We start from the raw sequence: 24461 nt of genomic DNA on the forward strand, positions 1-24461 counted from the left end.
ATTTTGGATTCGAATCCCTAGCTCAGCAGCTCTATGAGAATGTCTCTGCTCTCAATCCTTTCACTTGGTGGCATTATGCAATAGTGGCAGCTGTTGACCTAATAATAATCATAGTGGTTTTCATGGTGTTTCCTTGTCTTTTCAGAGCTCTCCTATTGGCCATCAAAACCACCCGGAGGGACCTAGAGGAATTCCGTCTTAAAAACAAAAAACCGGGAACTGCCACACCTGTCTGGCCAGACAGGCAGGCCACGACCGCGGTGTGACAAAACAGTGCGGGTGACCTGGTTAGGGAACCGGACAGGGGCCTTACAAGCTCCTGTACGGAAGACCGTACCCAAGATAGGTGGTGGACAGAAGCCTGGATATTTGTGTGGACGGATCCCTGGGTCTCCCGGTTGGCGGAAAGGCCTTGGAGGGCTAGGTGGACTTGGTTTCGCTTCTGCAAGCTTACTGTTGTTGTTTATCATGCTTTATGCAGGCCACCCAGGGAATGTCCAGGAGACTCCGGAGACGCTTACAGTGCAACCCCCCAAGTCTAGTCTGGACATTCCAGATGGGACCCCACTGGATGAAAAGCCCCTTACAACAGTAAATCCCAGCACTTCAAGCCCCAATGACTTGGCTATCCAGGTTGAGCAAGGACTGAGCACTATTCTCAGAAATATTACATTCAATCATACAGACAATGGTCCTTTAGCTTTCCCAGGAAACATGTTACATAGCAACCCTGAAATGTACCTGCATATTGTCTTAGGTAGATTACAGGAAAGGGAGCTTGGCATAAGGATCAGAGCAAGACGCCGTGTTCCCACTAGTGTCCCCCCTATTCTGGGTATTAAGGTCCAGTGCTTGGAAGGAGAAAGAATAGCCCTTTGGATAAATGAGAGCAGTGAAAGCATTTAGTTCTTACTGATAAATTGACTTTTGTCTGAAACCAAAGGGATGTGGTTAATAACCCATGAAAGAACAGTATGGCTGTGCTTTCGTTTTGATGGTAGTTGTATGCCTTCAGTTCCTCCTGTCTGTGTTACTTATAAAAAATGTACCCTGCGTACTTTGTGGTCAACTGACTTGGCCAGCTTTTGATTTATGCTTCTTTGTTATGCTATTATAAAAAGAATCTCTATATCAGTAAAAGATTGCAGCAGCATTGAAACTCATGTGTCTCAGTGTTGTCTGTCGCGCCGAATCCACCTCCCACCTATAAGTCTCATTCTCCTTGGATCGGCCTGCTGAGCCCCCAGTTGGGTTGTCGGCGGCATGCAAGGACTCCAGGATTTTCTCTAAAGGCATTTATTTATTTTAACACCAGGATTACCACTAGGACTTGGTAACTGCATGAATGACGAATCCATAGCTGCTAGTGGTCTTATTTTAAAAAAAATATATTTACTTGCTTATTTTCAATTTTGTTGCCCTACTAGTGGTCATTTTTGTTTTATTTTTGATATATATAGAGAGAAATTGAGAAAGGTGAGATGAAAACTCAACAAAAAGAACACAATAAAATGTGGTCAGAATATACAAGTAGGTGACTCTCTAGAGATACCCCTGGCCCACAGACATAGGCAGAAATGCTCCAGTTCACTCATCATCAGAAATGTGCAAATCAAAACCACTTTGAGATACCCCATCACACCTTTGATATGGACTCCATAAGTAAAACAACAGAAGGTAAGTGTTAGAGAGGATGTGGAGAGAGGGGAACTCTACTGCACTGCCTGTGGGATGCAAACTGGTGAACTAAGTATGGAGAATCCTTAAATAAAAAAGGAAATACCACATGACACAGCAATTCCACTCTTAGGTATACACCCCAAAGACAGAAAAGCACTGGTTCAGAGGGATATGTGCACCCCCATGTTCACAGCTGCTTTAGTCACAATAGCAAAGACCTGGAAACAACCAAAATGTCCTTTTGACAGATGCCTAGATTAAAAAAAGAGTATCATGCAGTAATCAAAAAGGATATCCTTGTGTCCCTTGGGATAAAGTGGCTGAAACTGGAGAAGATGATGCTCAGTGAAGCAAGTTAGGAGTAAGGACAACTACAGAATGGTTTCACTCATACATGGGATATTGAGTCTAAATGTGTGGGGAAAAAAACAAACTGTAAACCTATTTCTAAGACTGTGTGAGCACTCTAGTGGTTTATCTATGGGTGTGGGGATGGGGACACAGACTGAATGTTTGCTAAGAAGAGGCTTCAATAACCCCACTAACTCCCGCCCAACTAGACACCCTCCCCCACCACCAGTGGGTTCTCTCTTGTGGAGGCTAAACTTTCTTTCCCAGGCACAGCTCTGCTGAAAGACAATAATAACTAAGGCAAACAGACCTTGAGCAGTGGGTCCAAGTCCCACCCCTTAACCTTGCAGCCTCTGCTTCTGGGATGACTCCTTTTGTTCTCCAGCCTGTGCCCTGATATAAGGCTGTACCGCCCCTTTGTCTTGTGCCAGACTTATGAGAAAGACCTGAGACCCTGGTTCAAGCATAAATAAAAGGCTCCTTTCCTCCTCCACCCACCTCGACTTCAGTTATCTTGATTATTAATAGTGTTCCTCAGCAACCTCACTCTAGTTCAATCCACAGACCTACAGCACAACTCTACTGTCATGGGGGACATGGCCCAGGGAGGGGCTGGGCTCCAGGATGGGTGGCCGTGATGGCACCCTTGATGCAGCCCACAGAGCTGCAGCCTCACTGCTCATGATGTCTCTGCCTGTGTGCACTGTAACAAGGACCACTTGAGAAACCTCAGACATGGCCACACTGAGCATGTTCTGCTCTTTCCTCTCCTTCCCTGCTGCTGGACAACTCTGTCCTCAGCCTCCCACTGGGTCCTGAAATGTCCAGGCATAACACTCATGGGAGGAGAGGTAGGAGCCCAGCAATGCCCAGGGGGACTGATGGCCACATGCCTCTGAAGCTCCAGTTACCATTCCTTCTACAAGGAACATATCTGAGCCAGAAACTAACTAGGACAGAACTGTCTGTGGGATTGAAAGTTGTTGGCCTGTTGGTCTCAGTGTTCAGAAGCAAGGGTGAGCCGCCACAGAAGACCTACTATGAGATTCCGGCCTCTGGATTTGGGAAACAGGATTAAGGCTGGTGTTTTAATTCAAACACTAGGGTGCAGCCCTCTTCATATTTGCCAGGGCCTGGAAGAATGGGTTCAATCTCTGTGAAGGGCTTTGCCTTTATAAAGCTGGAGGCCTATAGAGGAACTGGTCTGACACCAGGACAGCAAGACATGAATCCAACTTGGCTAGTCTAGAGCCAGGTTTGCAACCTTTCTGGGGACAGGGTCATCAGGCATCATTATTAGAGCTGATTATGACTCAGGAAACTCACAGGCCTTTTCCATGTTTCTCTCCCTCTCTCTATTACACCACACACACACACACACACACACACCATGCATAAAAATATTGACTTTTCTGTCCAGATACTATGTATTCATTTTCTCATTACTATATTTGTGATAACCAAGAGTACATTTTGCTTAAAGGAAAATATTTCCTGAAAGGAAAGAGAAGAAAGAAATAATGAAGGCAAAGGGGTATAAACTAGTCCTTTCAGTTCCTTTGACACTCAGATACTTAATGCACACACAAAAAAGTGGTGTCTAGAATTTAAATAATAGTACCAGATAAACAAAAAGATAACATACCTGAGATACCTTTCCTTTCTAGAAAAACTGAAATAACCTGTTTTAGTGAATCTAATATATTGTCTTGATAATGACTTATAATATTACTTATTTCTAAATGTATAGAGATTGTTCATGCAGTACAAGCACAAGTGTGTTATATAGAGGGATATAAGTAGATCTGTAAATTTTTGTACATCTGTTTTCATTCACTTATATTATTACTATCTTAGAATATATTGGGGAAGACTGAGAGCCTAAGGGAAGGAAAAAGAGAGTGGTAAGAAAAAGGAGAGAAAACGCTGGAAGACTGACCTTAAAAGAAGACTCAAACTATGTACAATGATGCTGGATATGTTGCTGGATGGATCGGGGATGTTTTTAGATTTCTCTATTGTCTGAGGCAATCCAGGAAGTGATGCAGTAAGTGTATGTATTAGGCATGGACTCTATTCTGAGACTGGGATGAGGTAGGATTCAAATTCCCATTTGAAAGAAACTCTCTGTTTCATCCCACAGTGCCTAACCATGAATACCTGCTTCAAAACCAGGTTATTTTGAAAGAAGACAGGGATTTTTTTCCCTCCTCCAGGGTTATTGCTGGGCTCGGTGCCTGCAGCATGAATCCACCGCTCCTGGAGGCCATTTATTTTTTCCCCCTTTTGTTGCCCTTGTTGTAGCTATTATTATTGCCCTTGTTGACGCAATTTGTTGTTGGATAGGACAGAGAGAAATGGAGAGAGGAGGGGAAGACAGAGAAGGGGAGAGAAAGATAGACACCTGCAGACCTGCTTCACCGCCTGTGAAGCGACTCCCCTGCAGGTGGGGAGCCGGGGGCTCGAACCGGGATCCTTACGCCGGTCCCTGCGCTTTGCGCCACCTGCACTTAACCCACTGCGCCACCGCCCGACTCCCGACAGGGATGTTTTTGACCAGTTTCTTTTTTTTTTTAATTTCTTAGTAGCCATTTTCTCCATACCATTCTAATACTCTCCCATCAATAATTACATATTGAGAAACTGTATTAGCTTGCTATGTAGTATGACCAGACTAGGATGTCTAGTTAAATAATTTTATTATTCTGACTTTTTTATTTTTTAACCACCAGTGTTATTGCTGGGGCTCATGCTTGCACTATGATTCCATTGCTCTCCGCAGTCACTTTTTCCTTTTCTAATTTGCCACGCCAGAGAGATATAGACATGGGGAGAGAAGGATAAAGGCAGACATCAGCAGCACTGCTCCACCACTTGGGAGGTGTTCTCCACTCCCTTCCCCACCCAGGAATAGGGTCCAGGGACTTAAAACAAGGTCCTGCCCCTGGCTCCTTGTGTGCGCTACCAGGTGCACCACTGCCAGGCCCCTGGTGACTCTTAAAACAAATACTGTCCAATAAAAGGCAGAAGTCTGACAGACAGTATGTGACAAGACTCAGTGCCCTCTCTGCTTTCTGTCTTTGCTCATAGAGGCATCCTTGATGTAGGACTGTATGTAAAGGAAACATTTCCATGGTGACATACATCATTCTCCTCCTGGACGTAAGACTGGTTGGGCTTTCTTCCTTCTCTCCTTCTATAATGCTCTCAACTAGAAAGTGGGCCAGGTGGCCTCCTGGCTCTCCACCTCCTCTCAGCACACAGGTCATCAAAGAATGTCCACAACTCATTTGCCTATGGTGCCTATGGATTCATTCTTTCAAAAATGGTTTTATGAGGATAACATTGCCTTTGTGTATGTACACACAGACACACACACACACTTATGCTCCTGGAAATAGTGTGTCTGTGACAGCATCCATGTGGATATCCTACAGTGATATTTACTGTTTAGAATTATATAATTAGATGACAATGACCACTGCATGAAATAGGGGCAAGGCTTGTGCAATCTCTATTATTTCCAATAACAGCCTGGAAGTCTATAGTCATCTCTAAAGAAAAAGATTAAAAGACTCAAAGCTGTAGGTGCGACTGGCTTCAGAGGGTAACTCTGTCAACTCTCAGTTATGACACTGACCTTTGACCACTGACATCACAGCCCAGCTTCCTTGGCTACAGCGGAATCTTCAGTCTCGGAGACTGAGCTGAACAGTGCGCACAGTGCTGTGCCCAGCTTTCTCTTTCGCATCAAGGAGTGAAGAGTAGAGGATGTCTGTGTCTATCAGAAAGTCTTCCAGGCTTTCAGGGTGTCTGGGATGGCTGCCCTGCTTAAGGTATAGTCTGTTCACATGGCCTGTGTGACCAGCAGAGGAGGAGGAGGGTGGTCCCAGGACGTGCTCTGTGTGATGCCCACGGACAGAATACTCAGCTTCAGCCATAGTTATCAACAGTTAATTGTGCTCATGAGATTCCCTTCTGCTGATGCCAGAGAGCAGGCTTGAACTGTTAGCATCTGAGTCCTGTGGGCTTACTATGGGCACAGCCAAGGAATAGCTTAGTACTTCCTTGAGTTGAGAAACATTTGAATGTTTGGTTTATTCTCAGCTGATCATGGGATTCCTGCTCCCCTCAACCCCAAAGTGATGACTGACTTAAAGAAGATTAGAGTCAGTTTTCCAGAATCCTGTTATCTAAGTGTGTATGTTAACCTGAGACCACAATGGAATGACTTCTTCACACTCTTGGATCTATGCAATCTGACCCCTATAGGTCACACATAGATCTGTTTAAAATTATTTTTATTAGAAAGGAATAGAGAGAGAACAAAAAATAAGAAAAAAGAAGCAGAGAGAAATGAAAAGGGGAGAGGAATGGGTAGGGAGAGAGGCAGAGTCACTGAGGCAAAAACTGCAAATGATACTTGGGGTTGATTATGCTCCACAACACTCTAGACACTGTGCTGCCTTCAGGCCTTGGCCCTGTGTCCCTGAATTGGTTCTTTGAAACATTTCTCATCCTCTCTCCTTTGACCTCCTAGTTTCCCCTTACATTTTTTTATCCTTATATTTTGGGGTCAGTGTTAATTCACTACAGTGTGATTTGTTGACATGGGGTGTCTGCACAATACTCTCACCCCCACTCAGGTCCTCTCCCAGCACCAAGCACCAGGGCCCCTATACCCTCACTCCCCCTCACTCCCTCTCAGTGTCTCCTTTCTACCAGGTCCTGAGACTCTGCTACTTCCTTGTCCCCTGACACTGAAATGACAGGCCCTGTGCCCTGTCCTTTAAGCTTCCCTCCATTACCACCAAGCCCTGAGTGACCTCAACTCTCACAGGAGCTCTGTCTAGCTCAAGACTCCTGAATTGGGTTGCTGAGCCCTTCTGGGGAACTAGACTCCTCTGTAATGCTCTGTGAGTGCTGACATCAGCAGGAGCCCCTGTGTTCCACCTGCCAGTGACAAACTGCCTTGTGGGTCTGCTGTGTTGCAGCTCTTCTGTGGAGGAGGGAAGTCCAGAAGAGAAGAACCTAGTGTTGCCTCATAGCCATATCCAGTTCTTCGGCTCCGGCAAATTCCAGAAGGGTCGGAGGTGGCAGAAAAGGCAACTGATCTTATATTCCAAGGTTTTGCTCATCTCCAACACAAAGTATGTACTTGCTCAACCTGAAGTTGGTGTAATGCACCAAAGTAAAAAACTCTGGGGTGGAGGAGTGGGGGGGGGAATACAGGTCCTGGAAAAGGATGGCAGAGGACCTAGTGGGGGTTGTATTATTATGGGGAACTCTCAGGGAAAACTGAGAAATATTATATATGTACAAACTATTGTAGTTACTGTTGACTATACAGCATTAATCCCCCAATAAAAAATGACTAAAAGCAAGAAACACACCCACCATCTCCTTAGGAGAAACCCAGATGCTCGCAGATCGCTGGGATAGAAGCTTACAGTGCTGTGCTCTATTCCCTCTCCAGGTACAAGAATCACTTCAGAATCAAGTACTTGGTGCCCCTGATGGACATGAGGGTGGAACCAGCATGAAGAAAGCCGCGAGAGCCCACACATCACTGGTCCTGGGGTGGGCTGAGCGCAGCTTCGTGGTCTCTTTTCAGTAAGACTGCAGCCAGGCCCTGCCTGTCTCCTCATGACTCTTAGGGGTAGCACAGCTCCATCAGGGGGTCTATTAGCCACATGTGCTCTGACCCCCACAAGGACAGCTCTGTGCTCTCCATTGTCCTCCAATGGCTCTGATTCAGGCAAACACATGTAGCTGCTAAGATCTCTGCAAGTAGGGACCCGGGGATTGAAACCAGGTCCTTGTGTATGGTAGCATGTGCAGTTAACCATCCGCACCACCAACTGATCCCAAACCCAATCTCTCCTCCATTTAGAAGATTTCCTCGTCATCCCAGCAAACTGTTAAAGAGCAGGGCCCCTCAGCACCCAGTGACCAGGACAGGCCTCCTGGATCACACAGTCCCACCGATAATAATCAATGATGCTGTTTATATTGGCCGGCATTATAATATGTTTGTTTGAATTTTGTGCATTTTAACTTTTTTTCTCCCCATCTCTTTGATTTCAGGTCAGTTGAGAAGATGGAGCAATGGTACAACAAGCTTTATGAGTATGTCCTTATTTCATGTATTTCAAATCTTAAAGTTCTCAGAATGCAGAGTCCTAGCAGTCAATGCCCATCGCTCTTGTCCCCCTTCTCTCCACGCTGTGATGGGAGCTAACATCACCCTGCACCATGTATTAAATGGCCCTGACTTAAGGGCAGATTTCTTCATGGGCTGGTTCTCAAAGGAAATATACATGCCAGCCCTACAGCCCAGGGAGGTTCTGGCCTGGACTCCAGGCAGGAAAGCTGCCAGGAGGATGGGATCTGCAGCCCTGGTCTCAGAGACCTGACACCATAGACATGTTTTCTTGGATCTGTCTCATTCTCTGGAAATACATTTGCATACTGTTTCTCTCATTAGATCTTGCATATATCTTCAAAAAGTTGCTATGTTGAAAAAGCATTGAAAAATGCTGAAATGATTAGCCAAACACAAGTTCATTTGAAAATAGTTTAACAGATCATTTTTCCTTCTCTCTTTTGGGTCACTGTGGAATCCATTAGAAAAATTTACACTGCTGTTCTCGACTACCTGGACACCATCCTAGAGGAGGCAGAAGGCAACTGTGTGAGTGTTTCTAACACTGGAACTCACATCCCATGTTCCTGCTTTACATAGAAAGTGCTCTAGAGATGACGGAAGAATCCAACACTTACATTCCAGAAAGATGTGTTTTCCTACTTACAGACATCTCTATAGACACAAGAAAAGGGAGTCGAAACTGTATGCAACATTCTCTTGCATATACAGAGTGGTTTGCATTGCTCCCTGTGGATTATTTCCCCCTAGAATGGGTGACTCTACTAATTAAAGAGAAAATAACAAGCTCAGTTTTCTTTATGCTACTGGATCAAAAGAAAGCTAGGAGGGACCAGGCAGTGGTGTATCTGGTAGAGTGCACATGTTACCATGCAAGGTGACCTGGGTTCAAGTCTCTGAGTCCTACTTGTGGCAGGGGGAGCTTCATTAGTGGTGAGGCAGTACTGCAGGTGTCTCTCTACGTCTATGCCCCTTTCTCCCCCTTCTGCTTCCCCTTTATCAAATAATATGAAAAAAAGAAGACAATGACAGCCAGGAGCTGTGGAGTCATGATGCAGCCACCAAGCCCAGTGGCAAAAGAAAGTACACTGAGTATCATTTGTTTTCTGGAATTGCAGTACAATAGCTAAGATATTTAGTATGGGGAACTAAGACACTCTCTTACCCACAATTTCAGTAGTGACTGAATAATGGTTAATAAGCTTATACAACTATAGGGGTAGAGTTCCATGCTCATCATCTCCAATTTGTAAATGTACTTCTTTCATTAAGTTAGAATCTTTCAGTCATGTGACCTTGGATATTTTTTCTTTCCCATCTTAAATCTTTCCCCATTTTCAGGTATGGACACCATCTTCTTCCCTTGGAGTTCTTTTGTTTGTTTTACTATTGATAAATACAGAAAGAAATTGAGTGGGATGGGGAGATAGAAAAGGAAAGACACAGAGTCACCTAGAGCACTGCTTAACTACTCATGAAGTTTTCCCCTTACAGCTGGGGCCTAAGTGTTGAATGTGGGTCCTTGTCCATGGTAATGTGTGTGCTTAATTAGGTATACTGCCTTGCCTGGCCCTGAGGAGGGTTCTTTCTTCCTTTCTATCTTTCTTTCTTTTTTCCAGAGCACTGATCAGCTTTGACTTATGGCTTATAGTGGTCTGGGGGATTGAACCAGGGACTTTGGAGCCTCAGGCATGACAGTCTCTTTGCGAAAACATTATGCTAAGAGGTCCCACTATGTGATTCTCATGAGATCCCACTTACAGATATACTACACCTATGGATTCTGTCTGCATGTCCCTTGGATACTGTGTGCTCTTTTTACAATTCTTTATTGCATTAGGATGGGATCATTTTTAATGATCTATCACAAACCAATTCCTCCTTAATTTCTCATCTTCATTAACAGCTTAGTATGTCAATAAGGTTTTCTGGCAGGGCAGTGGCACCCAATCCTGGCTTCTGAACTTGGTAAGGTGTGTGCCGAACTAGCAGCACAACTGCCTAACCCTCTTTTTTTATTTCTTCTTTTGCATAATTTGAAAACTGCATCATATCAGGGTTGGCCTTCACTCTGCAGCATTGATGCCATTTTCCTGCTTCTTCATACACCAGCCAATGCTTCTCACGTGGAGGGGGCAGTTCAAAGCATTTGATTAGATAGTTGACATTTTAAATTAAAAAGTATTTAATCAGCTGGGAGTTACCTGTGTGTATATACCGAGTCTAGAAAGCAAGCAGGAAGAAATCCACATATCCTTGTCAACACACTTCTAAACATGCACTGAAAATCCAAGGATTCACTAAAATCTACAGTGTTGACTCAAAACTGTTGTTTTCGACGGGTTATGTTGTTTTCGCCGGGCTGGCTTCACGGGCAGGTAACAGAGGACCCGGGACTCGTGGCTGGGTTGTAGGCAGTATCTCTTTATTCATGCAGGACGCAGCACAATCTAAGACGAGCTAAGTTAAACTCAAAGTACAGTACTCTAAAACTCACAATGCTGTCTTTATATATACTTGCCAAGTAGGGTGGAAACAGGATGTGACATAGAGAGGGGGGAGAGAAAAGTGACTGGTGAAAATCAGAGTGTGACAAAGAGGGGATCAGGGTGTGACAAGGAGGGGGGGTGGAGCAAAAACATATCATGAAACAGTGGGGATTGAACCAATGCCCTGGAGGGAGGTGCTTGTTAACAGCAGTTATGTAAATAGAATGAAGTGGTTATGTAAATAGAATAGTGTTAAGCAGGGGGGATTTAAGCCAAATGAAACAGAATGGGTCTCATGCATACCAACACAAAACCACAGTCACTCCCAGGGGTCAAGTAGCTTTGTTACTGGACACAGGGCTCTATCTCTCTCTAGGGAAACAGAGCTGCTGGGAAATATGCTGTTCCACTGCTCACTCCATAGGCTTATTGTGACCCTGACTTCTTTCTCTCCCAGGAGTTTGAGGAACCTGATCACAGGTCTGTGAGTTCCAGGATGGAAGAAACCACAGAGCCACCTGCAGGTGAGTGTCAGGGCAATCTACAAAGAGGCTGACTGGAGTGAGACATTAACTGCAAAGGCTCAGGGAAAATGGTTTCCAGCTTAGCTTCAATACCTTCTGACAGGGAAAAGTGCAGGCAATAGGCCTCCATGCATTCAGCAGACACTGACCAACTCACTGCTCTGTAACAGGCTCTAATGACAGCCCTTGCTTCTTTACTTCTCTGTGGCAGACAGGGCTGCTCTATAGAGGTCTTCCTCATGAGGAATTCATTGCATTCTAGGCATAGGAATGTATAAGAGAATCTTCCTCTTTACTTTGTCAACTCTTCTCTTGGGCACATGCTAGGGCAGGGTCTCCTGTCAGATTCATGGACACAGAAACACAGCCTTCTTTGCACAGATGGTCCAAAGAAGGCCCTTCTGTCATCTTCTACAGTGAGGTGAGTCTCTTCATGGTCATCCTGGACCTAGATTCAGTTTCTCTCCATGTAGGTGGCAAACATCTGAATGAACACGAAGTGGGCCAAATGCCAGCCACGGAGGGGCTTCCATTAGAAGCACATGACTCCTGCAGCCTCGAATGTGGAGACCAGCAGGGGAGAGGGGACCTGCTGGGTTCCTGCATATGCCTCCTGCCATGTCATATCTCCTTCATGAAACAAGCTCATGACACTGAAAATCAATCTCAAGGAGGGAGTGGGGGGCAGGATTGGCAAGGACCCAGTAGCCCCAGAGAAAGCCATGCACGTCTCCCCGGAAGACACTGCTTCCTTGCCATACTCTAGCTAAATCCTGTGGTCATGATGGGCTCATCCCAACCACCTCAGCCTAAACATATGCTTGGATTTCTCTCCATACAGATGGTGAATACCACCATGACAATGGAATGGCTCCACTGCCTGTAACTGAGGACCAGTCAAAGGAACAGGAAGTCTCTGGCTTGGATTCCAGCTGCCAGGAGTCCTTCCTGTTGGAGCAGCTATTTGAAGACACCCCAGGTTAGTTCCTCCTCAAGCCCAGATCCCAGGTCAGGACCAGCAAAGGAGAGGGAAATTGAACACTTTGCTGCAAGTGCCACCTCTCTGGAAATTTCTCCCCTCCTGAAAACAAGCTCATGACACTGAAAACCAGCCTCACGGGGGAAATGGGACCAGAATATACATCAGAATAGTGACCTAGCATAAATTCTACTTCCAAGTTTCTAGAAACATCTTATTTCTCAAAAAAAAAAAAAAAAAAAAAAAAAAAGACAAGGCCAGTTAACACCTTCAAATCAATAAAAAGTAGGGAGTCCAGGTCTCCTTTCTCAAATCCTCAAAGATTTTCCTGCTGATATGCAGGAATCATCTCCTACACTAAAGACTCGATTTGCTTTCTTCATCTGTCCCTCTACAAAGGTTTCAGTTAGGAAGTAGACCCTCCGCCCCTTGGTTCTCTATGTCCTTCATCCTCTCACTGACTCAGCTCCCTAGGGCCCCTCCTTTGTCCATTGCTAATCCCACTACTATGTTCACAGGTCTCTGCACTGGGGGTGACTCTACCAGGACCCTGGGCATCTCTGTTGACAGATGCCACCACAAGAGCATCTTGGTGGCTGTGGACCAGAGGGATGACACTGTCTCCACCCTCCATGATGTGGAAAGCATCAGGCAGAGCTCCGTGTTCAATTATCTGCACGGGGGCCCCTCATGGCCACCTTTGCTGGACCTCACTGCCTCTGAGCTCATAATTGAATACTTGATGGGTTGTGGGGACAGGGCCACCCACAAGCTGTCACTCTACAACTATGCCCTGAGCCACCCCATCATCCCTGTGAACCTGGCAGTGGAGGACATCATGGACTGTGCCACTGCTCCACCAGAAAGAGAAGGCCACCAGCACTCAGTTCTCCTGCATCATGTCCATGCTTTGTACTGGCAACCACAAAGAGCTTAACAAGGAAGACACGGAGAAGTGAGGCCCTCCATCCTGGTCCCCTTCCTGCTAGATGTAGGTGCCTCCTTCCTGACTGATGCCAGTGGTTAAAAGGTGACCAGGCTCCTGGACACACCTCATCTACACCATGAGTCTGGATGAACCTAGGCCATGTGAGATTAATTCGAGCAACTAGTCTGTGTGAGACACAAGGTGTTCTGGCTGATTAAAACAGGAGAAGAGAATCACATCCCAACAATGGCAGGACTTTACTCATTCTCCTGGTGGCAGCACAGTCTGGGTGGAGACTGCAGATTTTTGCTGTATAGAGAGGAAAGGTTTCTACTATATGCTGACTAGGCTTTAATATATTTAATTCTTTTCATAATAATTCAATTTACCTAATTGCTAGACACAGAAATTAAGACAGGAGGGAGAGACAGAGGGGGAGAGACACCTACAGCTCTGCTTTTCAGCTCCTGAAGCCTCCCCCTTGAAGGTGGGAACTGGGGCGAGAACCCATGTCCTTGCTCACTGTGGCATGTGTGCTCACCAGGTGGGCACCACTTAGACCCTTCATGTATTTATCTCCTTGGAGAAATTCACTCTTTGGCTTACTTCTTCAGGAATCAAGAGGTAGCTAGTATATGAGATTCTGATTTGACTAAAACAGTTCTCTGTGTTTCATTTCAGGCATGAAAAGAAGACAGCCTCCTAATTCCAAGCCAGGAGAGTGACCCCTACAGAAAGGCTCACGGATGGACCATCTCAGGCCTCTCTGAGCAGGATCCAGACAGCCCCCTGTCTACACCCTGCTCAGCTGATAAGGGCTCAGGGCTCCTCTCAGCACCTTGCTGGGGGCTCCCCTGGGAAGTCTGCAATCAGTGAGGCCACCTGGGTGTCTGCTGGAATGCCTACAGCCAGCCTTCCCCTTTGAAGAACTGACCCTTTCTTTTCCCTGTCAGTTTATGATATCCAACTGACAACTATTATTTTCCTAATCCTTTGCAGGATTTTGACTTAGTTCTCAGTCCTGGCATCTATGTGTAAACTTCCTGGTGGAAGACATGAAGCCCTCTGACTAGGCAGTTCTTTTAAACTTTTTGTCTAGTGGGGTCAATATGAAAAATGTCAACATTCCACATCCAGCTCATTTCATTTGAGTCATCTTCCCTGATGCCTTCTTACATCCTAGTTTGAGAGTCTTTTCACAGAAATCTCTCTCTTATTCCTTTCACTGTATGTATGTAGTTATAGAATCTTTTAATGTATCTTCTTGTTGATTGTATTGCTGTAATAAATATCAATCCCTGACTCTGTGCCTTATATGACCCCTCTCTTTGCTCAGGGCTCAGATGAAACCTTGGTGGCCTCCTCTGGGCAGCTCTACATTAGCTGAGGTCCCATGTGTCTGCAGGCAGCTAACAGCTCAACTGGATCTACTTTCTGTGTGTTGCCTGTTCCCCAAGCCTCTACAGGGTGGCACTGAGCTTCTTCAATGCTGGAAGAAGAGTTCCCACAGCCAGACAGCCACTGAGGTCTCTACCTCCTTCCCATTTGTCCATGTTCCATGGGCCAGAGCAAGGATATGGCTGAGTCTGCTGTCAGCCCAGGAGGAGACAGTAGCAGAGACTAAAGATGGCGCATTTCCGATTTCTGGATGGCTATTACTGTGATCAGCACATTTCACTGCAAAATTCAAGGTGGCACCTCTACTACCATAGGACCTCAGCTACTAGCCTTTTACTCCTTAGACCAGCACTTCCCAGACAGATGCCAAGTGTGGGGACAAATGGTCATGGAATAGCCACTCATTATGCTGACACTGGTATCTGTGCAACATGTGCACGTCAGAAGGTCACAGGTCAAAACTGGCCTCCTGGGGAAATGAAGGTCACTGTTCAACCTGACTGCCCTTTCTCTTTTTAGGATGATTTAGTGCTACACTGTCTACTAAGAACTTCAGAAAATATAACATTCAATGAATGGTCTTTCAAAGAGAAGTGACATTTTTAAACAAGCAAGTGCACATTTTCCAAAATAAAAAGTACAAAATTTCTAAAATGTCAGAATATGCTTTTATCATAGTTAAAAAATGAAAACCTGTGTACACTACTACCACACCTGAAAATTATACAAGTTTAAGGTCGGGAGTCGGGCGGTAGCACAGTGGGTAAAGCACAGGTGGCACAAAGCAGAAGGACGAGTGTAAGGATCCCAGCTCCCCACGTGCAGTGGAGTCTATTCACAAGTGGTGAAGCAGGTCTGCAGATGTCTATCTTTCCCTCCTCATCTCTGTCTTCCCCTCTTCTCTCCATTTCTCTCTGTCCTATCCAACATCAACAAGAATACCAACTACAACTGAACATGGGCACAAAAGAATAAATAAATAAAAAGTTAAAAAGCTCAGAAAGGCAATAAAAAGATAGAAACAGGGAGATGGGTAGTAGAGCAGTGGGTTAAGGGCATGTGGCTGAAATGCAAGGAGTGGCGTAATGATCTGGGTTCTAGACCCCAGCTCCCCACCTGCAGGGGAATCACTTCACAGGCGGTGAAGCAAGTCTGCAGGTGTCTTTCTGTCCCCCTCTCTGTCTTCCCCTTCTCTGTCCATTTCTCTCTAACCTATCTAACAAGGACAACAACAATAATAACTACAAAAGTAAACACAACAAAGGCAACAAAAGGGAAAATAAATAAAAAATTTTTAAATGCACCTTAAAAAATCTTCTTTTAAAAAAGATGGAAACAATTATTTCAGTCCCAAATCACTGAGCATGGGAGTTTTTTTTTTTAATATTTTTCAATAGTGACGCACATTTTTATGCTACTTATAAATACAATCAACATTAGAGTTTCTTTTGCACCTCCTAGATAGTAAATGAACAAGTGTAATATTTTTATGTATTTATTGACTAACTGTACTTTTTCTGTACCCTATTCATAATATTTGAAATCCTCTAGAGGCCAATGTGTCATTTTCTTCTTGATGTTTCATTGTTGTTGTTAATGCTATGGCTTCTGCTCATTAGCTATAGGACTCTATCATCATTATCAGCTGTCTTCATTTAATTTTATTTATTTTATTCATATATAATTTATATATCATTTATGTCATTTTTTATTAGCTACAGGACTCTAACATCATAATCAGCTGTCTTTACTTTATTTATTCATTTTGAATGTATGTAGAGACAAAGATGAAGAACCGAGGTGCAGAACTGTTCTACTATTTCTAAAACTTTCCCCCCTCCCCGCCTCGTGGGTGGAGACTGGGGTTGGAACCAAAGTTACCAACATGGCAACTTAAGTGCTCTACTGGGTGATACACAAACTGCCCACTTTTCTCAATTTTTAAGAACTTCCCATAGTCTTGAATACTCAGATTGTCTCCAGGCATGTCACTCATCTGACTTCCTTATCTTTCACTGTCCCTGCTGGGGAGCCAGCATAATGGTTCTGCATGTCACAGGCTTTCATGCCTGAGGCTCTGAAGTCCCTGGTTCAATTATCAGCTCCACCATAACCTGGAGCTGAGCAGTACTCTGTTTTTTTCTTTTTCTTTCTCTCTCATTAAAAATATAAATTACATATTTATATTTTTAGGGTGCAGGCAGTGGCACACCTGGTTGAGTGCATATGTTACAGTGCACAATGACCCAGATGCAAGCCTCTGGTCTCTGCCTGAGGTGGGGAAAGCTTAAAGAGCAGTGAAGCGGGGCTGCAGGTGCCTCTCTGTCTCTCGCCTTCTCCATCTCCCCCACCCCTCTAGATTTCTCTCTGCCCTGTCCAATAATAAGTAAATAGTCTGTTAAAAACATATATATGCACTTTAATTTCTAATATTAAATTTATGCTAATCTCAAGACACACAGCTATGCTTATATAGCTATATAGTTGGTAAGTCAAAATATGGAACCAACCTAAAACAGACAACTAGATAACTATGTTAGAATGGGGTATGGCTGGTGATGCACACAGCTGACACTGCTCTTACCATACACAGGGACCTGGGTTTTAGCCCCTGCTCCCCACCAGCAAGAAGAATGTTTAATGAGTGGTGAAGTACGTTTAAAAGTCCATCTCTCTCTTTTTTCTCTTTTTATTTAATTACCCCCCCAAGATAATTGCTGGGGCTCAGTGCCTGTACTACAAATCCACTGTTCCTGGAGGCTATTTTTTCCTTTTGTTGCCCTTGTTGTTTATCTTTGTTGTAGTTAATATTATTGTTATTTCTGTCATTGTTTTTGGACAGGACAAAGAGAAATTGAGAGGAGAAGACAGAGAGGGGGAAAGAAACAAGACACATGCAGACCTGCTTCATCCCCATGTAAAGTGACCCTTCTGTAGGTTGGGAGTGGGTGGCACCAACGTAGATTCCTAAACTGGTCCATGAACTTCCTACCATGGGCTCTTAACCCACTATACCTGTCCCCTTCCTTTTTTTCTTCCCAATCACCTCTTAATTTCTCTCTGTTCTAACCCATAAAACAGAAAAATAATGACCATTACTCATTCTACCACACCACTGATAAACATGGTGATAATAAATAATAATAATAATTTCAGGTATATAGTTAATAGAAAAATATTTTCTAATTTAAAAAAAGAGATAGCACCATGTCCTTTTGGACAAGGAATATAGAAAACTGAAACAAATGAACTTGGAAAAAAGTGAAAGAAACAGCAGCAGCCAAGCTAACTTCTAAGATTTTGTGAAAACTATGGTTGTTCCTCTTGTGGACAGCAGTACAGAACTTTGGCAATAGGTTTGGTGTCACATCATGGCTGTGCATCTTATAATCTTATAAAGCATTACTAAATCCCTAATACAAATGTTGAAAAAGATATTTAGTTATAACTATCATTTTCCTCCTTTCTGCCGCCTCTGTATGTCACATCTTGTTTACACCCTACTTGGAAAGTATATAAAGACAACATTGTTCGTTTTAGTGAGTTGTGAGTTGGTAGTTGTGTTAGTTTAGCTTAGCTTGGTATAGATTCCGCTGCATCCTGCATGAATAAAGAGATACTGCATACAGCTCAACCATGAGTCCCTTGTCATCTGTTACCCGCCCGTGAAGCCAGCCCGTCGAAAACAACAACCTGTGTATGTGGAAGGTCACTTCACAAACAGTGAAGCAGGTCTGCAGGTGTCTTTCTCTCCCCCTTTCCGCTTCCTGTCCTCTTTAAGATTCTCTTGTCTTATCTAACAACAACAGCTATAACAATAACAACAACAACAACAAGGGCAATGAAATGTGAAAAACAGCTTCCAGGAGCAGTGGATTTGTAACAGATGACAAGGGACTCATGGTTGAGCTGTATGCAGTATCTCTTTATTCATGCAGGATGCAGCACAATCTATACCAATGTGGCGCAAAATGCAAGGACCTACTGAAGGATCCCAGTTCGAGCCCCCAGCTCCCTGCCTGTAGGGGAGTCGCTTCACAGGTGGTGAAGCAGATCTCCAGGTGTCTTTCCCCGTCTGTTCCCCTCCTCTGTTTCTCTCTGTCCTGTGTAACAATGACGACATCAATACTAATAACTACAACAACAATAAAAAAGGGCAATCAAAGGGAAAATATAAAAAAAATAATAAAAACAAATGGGAAAAGATACACTGAAATGCCCAGCAGCATATGGCTAGCGGGCATCTCTAGGGGATACTGACACATATTATGAGGCCAGTCACTGCAATGAAGATGTAACTGGGGCGATGCAGGGCCATCCCGCTGTACTGTGGTGCACTGCGGCACCCAGGCTACTACAGACCCGCACGGATGGGGGACACTGAGCTGCACCCAGGGCCAGCATGGACGGGCACCGCAGTATCACCAGGGCCACGCGCATCTGCATGAACAGGGATTGCTGCCAGGTGGCTTCTTGCTGATACAAGGGGAGAAGTTCTGCTCATCCAACAGGGTTCCCAGGGCCTGGGAGTTCCTGGTAATGCCATGGAATCCCAACCAGGGGACTCGCCCATCAGCAAGGACACCTGTGAACAAGACACTGAGCTCTGGGAGGAGCAGAGGAGGAGGTTCCTGTCTGCTCAGTAGAGGCTTGGAGAGAATGGAGGACAGCTAAATATGGGGCCTGGGGCAGGTCCACTTCCTACTGAGGCTCAGTAGGACAGACAGGAGGGGACAGCAAACTCCTATTTAATACATCCGGGGATTCTCCTACATCATCATGGGAATATTTGTTTATAGATGAGTTGATACACGCATCCTGGTTTTCCTACCTGACACCCAAGACTTCTAAAATGGAACCCAAATATAGTCCCTTACAAAGGCTTTCGGCAAGAACGCTCTATTCCTTGATGGAACAGAGCCTTTGTGCAATCTTACAATAGTGACTCCAGAACACAGACAGTCAGAAAAGGAGTCTCATCCCAAGAAGGACTGTCAGGCTCAGCTGTATTGTTAATTACAGATAGACATGCCCTGGTGTAGACTCTGATTTTCTGTGACTGATGACAATAGATGGTCTATTTTATTTTTGCGGGGGCAGGGCAAATGGAGATGATTAAACAAGTTAATTTAATGCAACTTCATCCTTCATCATCTCTTAAGGCAAGATTCAAGTACAGTTTCCTCAGGTTTCAGTGAAGTAAGAATATTATTGACAACAACAACAAGAACAAAAAGCTGAACTATATGTTAATAAAGTAAGAGTCATCTTAATAAAAGGTATGTTATACGATTTTCATTCTTGGTGTAAGATCTTTTTTCTCAAGATAGAGACAGAAAAACAGAGGGGCGAAGAGACAGACAAATAGACAGACAGAGAGAGTGATGGTGCCAAAGCTTTTTTCAACATGGAGGGTCTAGGCTTGAGGCTTTGTCATACAAAAGCAAGGTAGTGCTTTATCTAAGAGAGCCTTTTGCCCTTCCACTGATGCAAAAGCTTATCAAATCTTTTTTTTTTTCTGTAGTAGGAATATTAGAAGCATAACATGGAATCATGGGGGAATATGAAGCTGTTGAATTAAAAACAAATAGTCCTGACAATCAACATCCAGTCAATATGTGAGAAGTAAGTCAGTAGAGTGAGGTCAGAGCCACATTCTAGCTGAGTCAAGGCCACTTCAGCCCAGGCTGTGCTCAGTCCATTTCACCCCCCCAATACTCTCTGTGCATGGGAGTTCCCCACTACAAGTATGGATTGACAGGCCTGGCAGTGCATCTGCTCCCAGGGTGGCCAGGATACTGGACACACACTGGGGTGGGGAAGGCCTCTTCCCAGGCCCTAAAGGTCCTGCTCTAATGACAGAACAATGCACCTACAGAGAAGCTCATGGAGGACAGGATCTGGGCATCTGGAATAAAAGCCACCTCTAGCCTGTGGACAACATGAGACCCAGGGAGTCATTTCATCTGGGAATCAAAATCAGCACATAGCATCCAATGCTCATGTTCAAGCTGATAATTGTAGGGCCTGTAATTATCTCTTAAATATCCATGTCACCCCTGGCAGAAAAAGGGTTGGTCACACTGACCTAGAGCAATTCCCAAAATAAAATACCTTTCTAGAAATGACTTGGGATGAGAATTGGGTCCCTGCCTGTAACCTTCCCTGAATCCCCGCACCCCCCACATGCGAATGGTCCTGTGTCATGATTCTGCTTCAGAAAGGGAGACATCCCAGAGGAGGCACTTTGGGAAGGCTGGGGCTCACCTCTCCCCTGCTGGCTCCTTCTCTACTGCCTGGCCTTGCAGACCTGCTGCCCTGGGATCTCTGAAGTCATCTGCTCCAGATGGAAGGGCTCCTTGAGGGTGGGAAAAGACCATGAAATGGTGAGTCCAGATACAGTACCTGAGGGGATTCTGAATGATCCTTTTACATTTACCATTTTTTTCTAGGTTACCTCAGTAAATCATAAGGGACAGGGACCTGTGAAAACACCATTTGTAAGGATGACAATTAACTGAGGGAAACTGTTATTTGTTTATGCTGAGGAACTTTTTATTTTTTCCCCCAAGTGCTGTTGCTGGGGCTTGGTGCCTGCACTATGAATCCATTGTTCCTAGAGGCCATTTTTCCCATTGTTGTAGTTGTTATAGTTGCTGTTGTTGGATAGGACATAGAGAAATCAAGAGAGGAGGGGAAGACAGAGGGGGAGAGAAAGAAAGACACCTGCAGACCTGCTTCACTGCCTGTGAAGCGTGGCCCCTGCAGGTGGGGAGCCTGCAACTAGAACCTGGATCCTTAACCTGGTCCTTGCACTTCTTACCATGTGCGCTTAACCTGCTGTGCTACCTCTTGGCCCCCAGGAATGATGTTTTGCAAGACTGTAGTCATCTGATGGGTTCACATTCATATCTCCCTAAACTACGTGTAGAAACTCTCACCCTGAGCCATATGCTATCTCCCTTGAACACAGGGCTTTGGGCCTCTCCCCTGCTTTTAGAAAATTTCTTTGATTCTTGTAGGAATTTCCAGTTAGTAAACATCACTCCCTTTTTAAAAAAAATATGTATCATTGGATAGAGACAGAGATAAATTGAGAGAGGAGGGGATACAGAGAAGGAGAGAGCCAGAGACATTTGCAGGCCTGCTTCACTACTCCAGAAGCTTCAACAGGGGCTTGAACCTGTGTGCTTGTGCACTGTAATGTGTGTGCTTTTTCAGGACATGGCCACCTGGCCCTCAAACTCACTTCCTTACAAGGAGTATGATGACTGACATCAGGAAGAGCCTGATCAACATTATGGAATTTAATAAGCAACATTATTTCTATATTTAGGCTGTAGAGCCACTAAGAATTCCTTTTGCTTCCTATGCCTTTACAGTTTCCCATAAACATAAATATCTGTAGTTTCCCTAGTAAACCAACTGCACAGCATGCAGGTGGTATACCCATTAGAGTACAAATGTTATCAAGAGCAAGGACCTGGGTTCCGTTCCCTGCTTCCACCTGCTCTGGAGAAGCTTCATGGGCTATGATGCGGTGCTATAGGTGTCTGACTCTCTTCCTCTCCACCCTCTCCAGACAGGAATGCCACTCTTGTTTTTGCTGAACTGACCTGCAGTGCAAGAAATTGGGAAGAAATAAGTTCAACTCCACAAAATACTGATGTCCATATTTCCTTTTTTTATCTGTGGGCCTCCTGTGCATGATTACACTGTGCCAGATGACGAGTTTTTTCTTTTGTTTTTCCCTTTTAATGTTCAGAAGAGAACGAGAGAGAATAACAAAGACTAAAGCTTCATGCTTGAGCCATTGGCTTTACAGACAAGTAGATGAAAAGGTTTTAAATGTAAAAGTCACGACCACATGGAAAACCAAGATGGAGGTCTTAGGAGAAAGTAACCACGAAGCTGTTCCTGGGCCAGCCTAGAACCAGTGACTTCTTGTCTCTGCTGGTGGCTCTCCTGGATCTTTGCAAGTAGGCAGACACCCACAGGCTAAGCAGAGGCACTGAGTGCTTGATCCTGAAGCTCCTTTCAAACTCGGAGAGACAGAGAGAAGCACTCTGTCATTCTCCCCTCTGCTCTTAGCCCAACCCATGAGCTTCTGCAGCTCTGTCCTCATCTGGCAGCTCAGCAAGGGTGGGGAGAGGGGCCTGAGCATTGTGTGTGCTGACTGACCCTGGAAACACCACACCACAGGCAGGAAGGTCCTGCCCTCAGAGCTGAGGCTCCAGTGTGGCTGCACTCTTCACTTCTGGGTTTACAAATGCCATTCAGAGAATGCTGAGCGTTCCTTTCCTGTTGCTGAATTTCTGATATTTATACTTTGTTACACTTAATGTATATACTACATTACTAAACCTCATACATTAGTAGAAATGATGAACTTTTTAATTTGGGCCTTCTAAATTATTTCAGGCCTTCACAGAAAAGAACACATGATTGAAAAAAAGATTTCAATAGCTTTTTCTAAAAGAATGAAATAAATAAATTTATTTAGAGTTTCTTTCAAGTATTTATTTAGGATGAGAGGAATAGATCACCAAGTAGCCTACTTCAAAGCTCCATTTGTTGATTGATGAGAGAGACAAGAGATAGAATGACACATGACACAAGCGTATACAGTGCCACAGACCAGACCTGAGATTTATGTTGCTGAGTTGTTTCTACCCAGTGCCAAAAACCATTCTGTAGCTGTCACTTACCTCTTTACTTATCCACCAAGCATAATCCTATTTATCCCAAAGGATACAACATCATCTTTACTTTCCTAGGGGATACTTCATTGAGTATATGTCCCATAACTTTTTTTTCCCCTCCTCAGGGTTATTGCTGGGCTCGGTGCCTGCACCATGAATCCACCGCTCCTGGAGGCCATTTTTTCCCCCTTTTGTTGCCCTTGTTGTAGCTTCGTTGTGGTTATTATTATTGCCCTTGTTGACGCAATTCGTTGTTGGATAGGACAGAGAGAAATGGAGAGAGGAGGGGAAGACAGAGAAGGGGAGAGAAAGATAGACACCTGCAGACCTGCTTCACCGCCTGTGAAGCGACTCCCCTGCAGGTGGGGAGCCGGGGGCTCGAACTGGGATCCTTGCGCCGGTTCCTGCGCTTTGTGCCACATGCGCTTAACCCACTGCGCCACCGCCCGACCCCTGTCCCATAACTTTTTTATCCAGTCATCTGTCAAAGGGCATTTGGGTTGCTTCCAAATGGGGGCTATATAGGTCCTAAACTGGAGAAATGTGGGGTGTGGTTTTTCTAGTTGTTCAGGAAGCTTGATGGACGCCTATCTTTTATTTACACTAGACACACAACCACCTCAACATTATGCCTCTGCCAGGCATCATTCACAGTTTTGGATGAGACCTTGGTTTGCAAGACTATATGTTTCAGACATGTCCATGCAGCTTCCAGGGGAAGTTTCCAACACTGTCCAGGTCCTTGACCCCTAGGTGCTAATGACCGTCCACCACAAGTGGCTACTAATGAATTCTTATCTGCATCTTCAGATTGGCCTACATATTTAAGTTATTTTCCTGAGGAAATGAAATAGTGTCCTATAGTAAGAACTAAAAAAAAAAAAAAAAAAAAAAAAAGAAAAGAAAAGAAAAGAAAAGAAAAGAAAAAAGGCCCAATTCTCATGCAACCAACTTTTGAATGGGGAAGACAGAAATTCAACAGAAGAGACTACCAATCACAATGTGATTCTAGACTCCTGGAAATATTACCCAGAAAAAAACAAAGAGGGAAGTGAGGGAGTAAAGGTGAAAGATGAAACCTGACTGACACTGTGGAGAGGACAAACAAGGAAGGCTCCTTGGAAGAGCTCATTTGAAAGGAGACTTATTTGAATTTAATTTCTTTTTTTTTTCAGAGCTCTGCTCAGATCTGGCTTATGGTGGTAGCAGGGTTTGAACCTGGGACCCTGAAGCTTCTGACATAA

At 44.5% G+C, this 24461-nt stretch overlaps 1 long non-coding RNA gene across 1 annotated transcript in view; it reads right to left on the reverse strand.

Annotated features, from left to right (window-relative positions):
* Positions 1–20759: 20759 nt before the first annotated feature.
* The window catches only part of LOC132536120 (uncharacterized), a 28052-nt gene continuing 24350 nt past the window's right edge, over positions 20760–24461 (reverse strand). Inside the window, exons 2-3 of the long non-coding RNA XR_009547792.1 lie at positions 21999–22131; positions 20760–20873 (exon numbers count right to left, since the gene is read on the reverse strand). This is a non-coding gene — a long non-coding RNA (uncharacterized LOC132536120). The remainder of the gene's footprint in view (positions 20874–21998; positions 22132–24461) is intronic.

Source organism: Erinaceus europaeus (assembly GCF_950295315.1).
Source record: "Erinaceus europaeus chromosome 6 unlocalized genomic scaffold, mEriEur2.1 SUPER_6_unloc_12, whole genome shotgun sequence".
Taxonomy (NCBI): Eukaryota; Metazoa; Chordata; class Mammalia; order Eulipotyphla; family Erinaceidae; genus Erinaceus; species Erinaceus europaeus.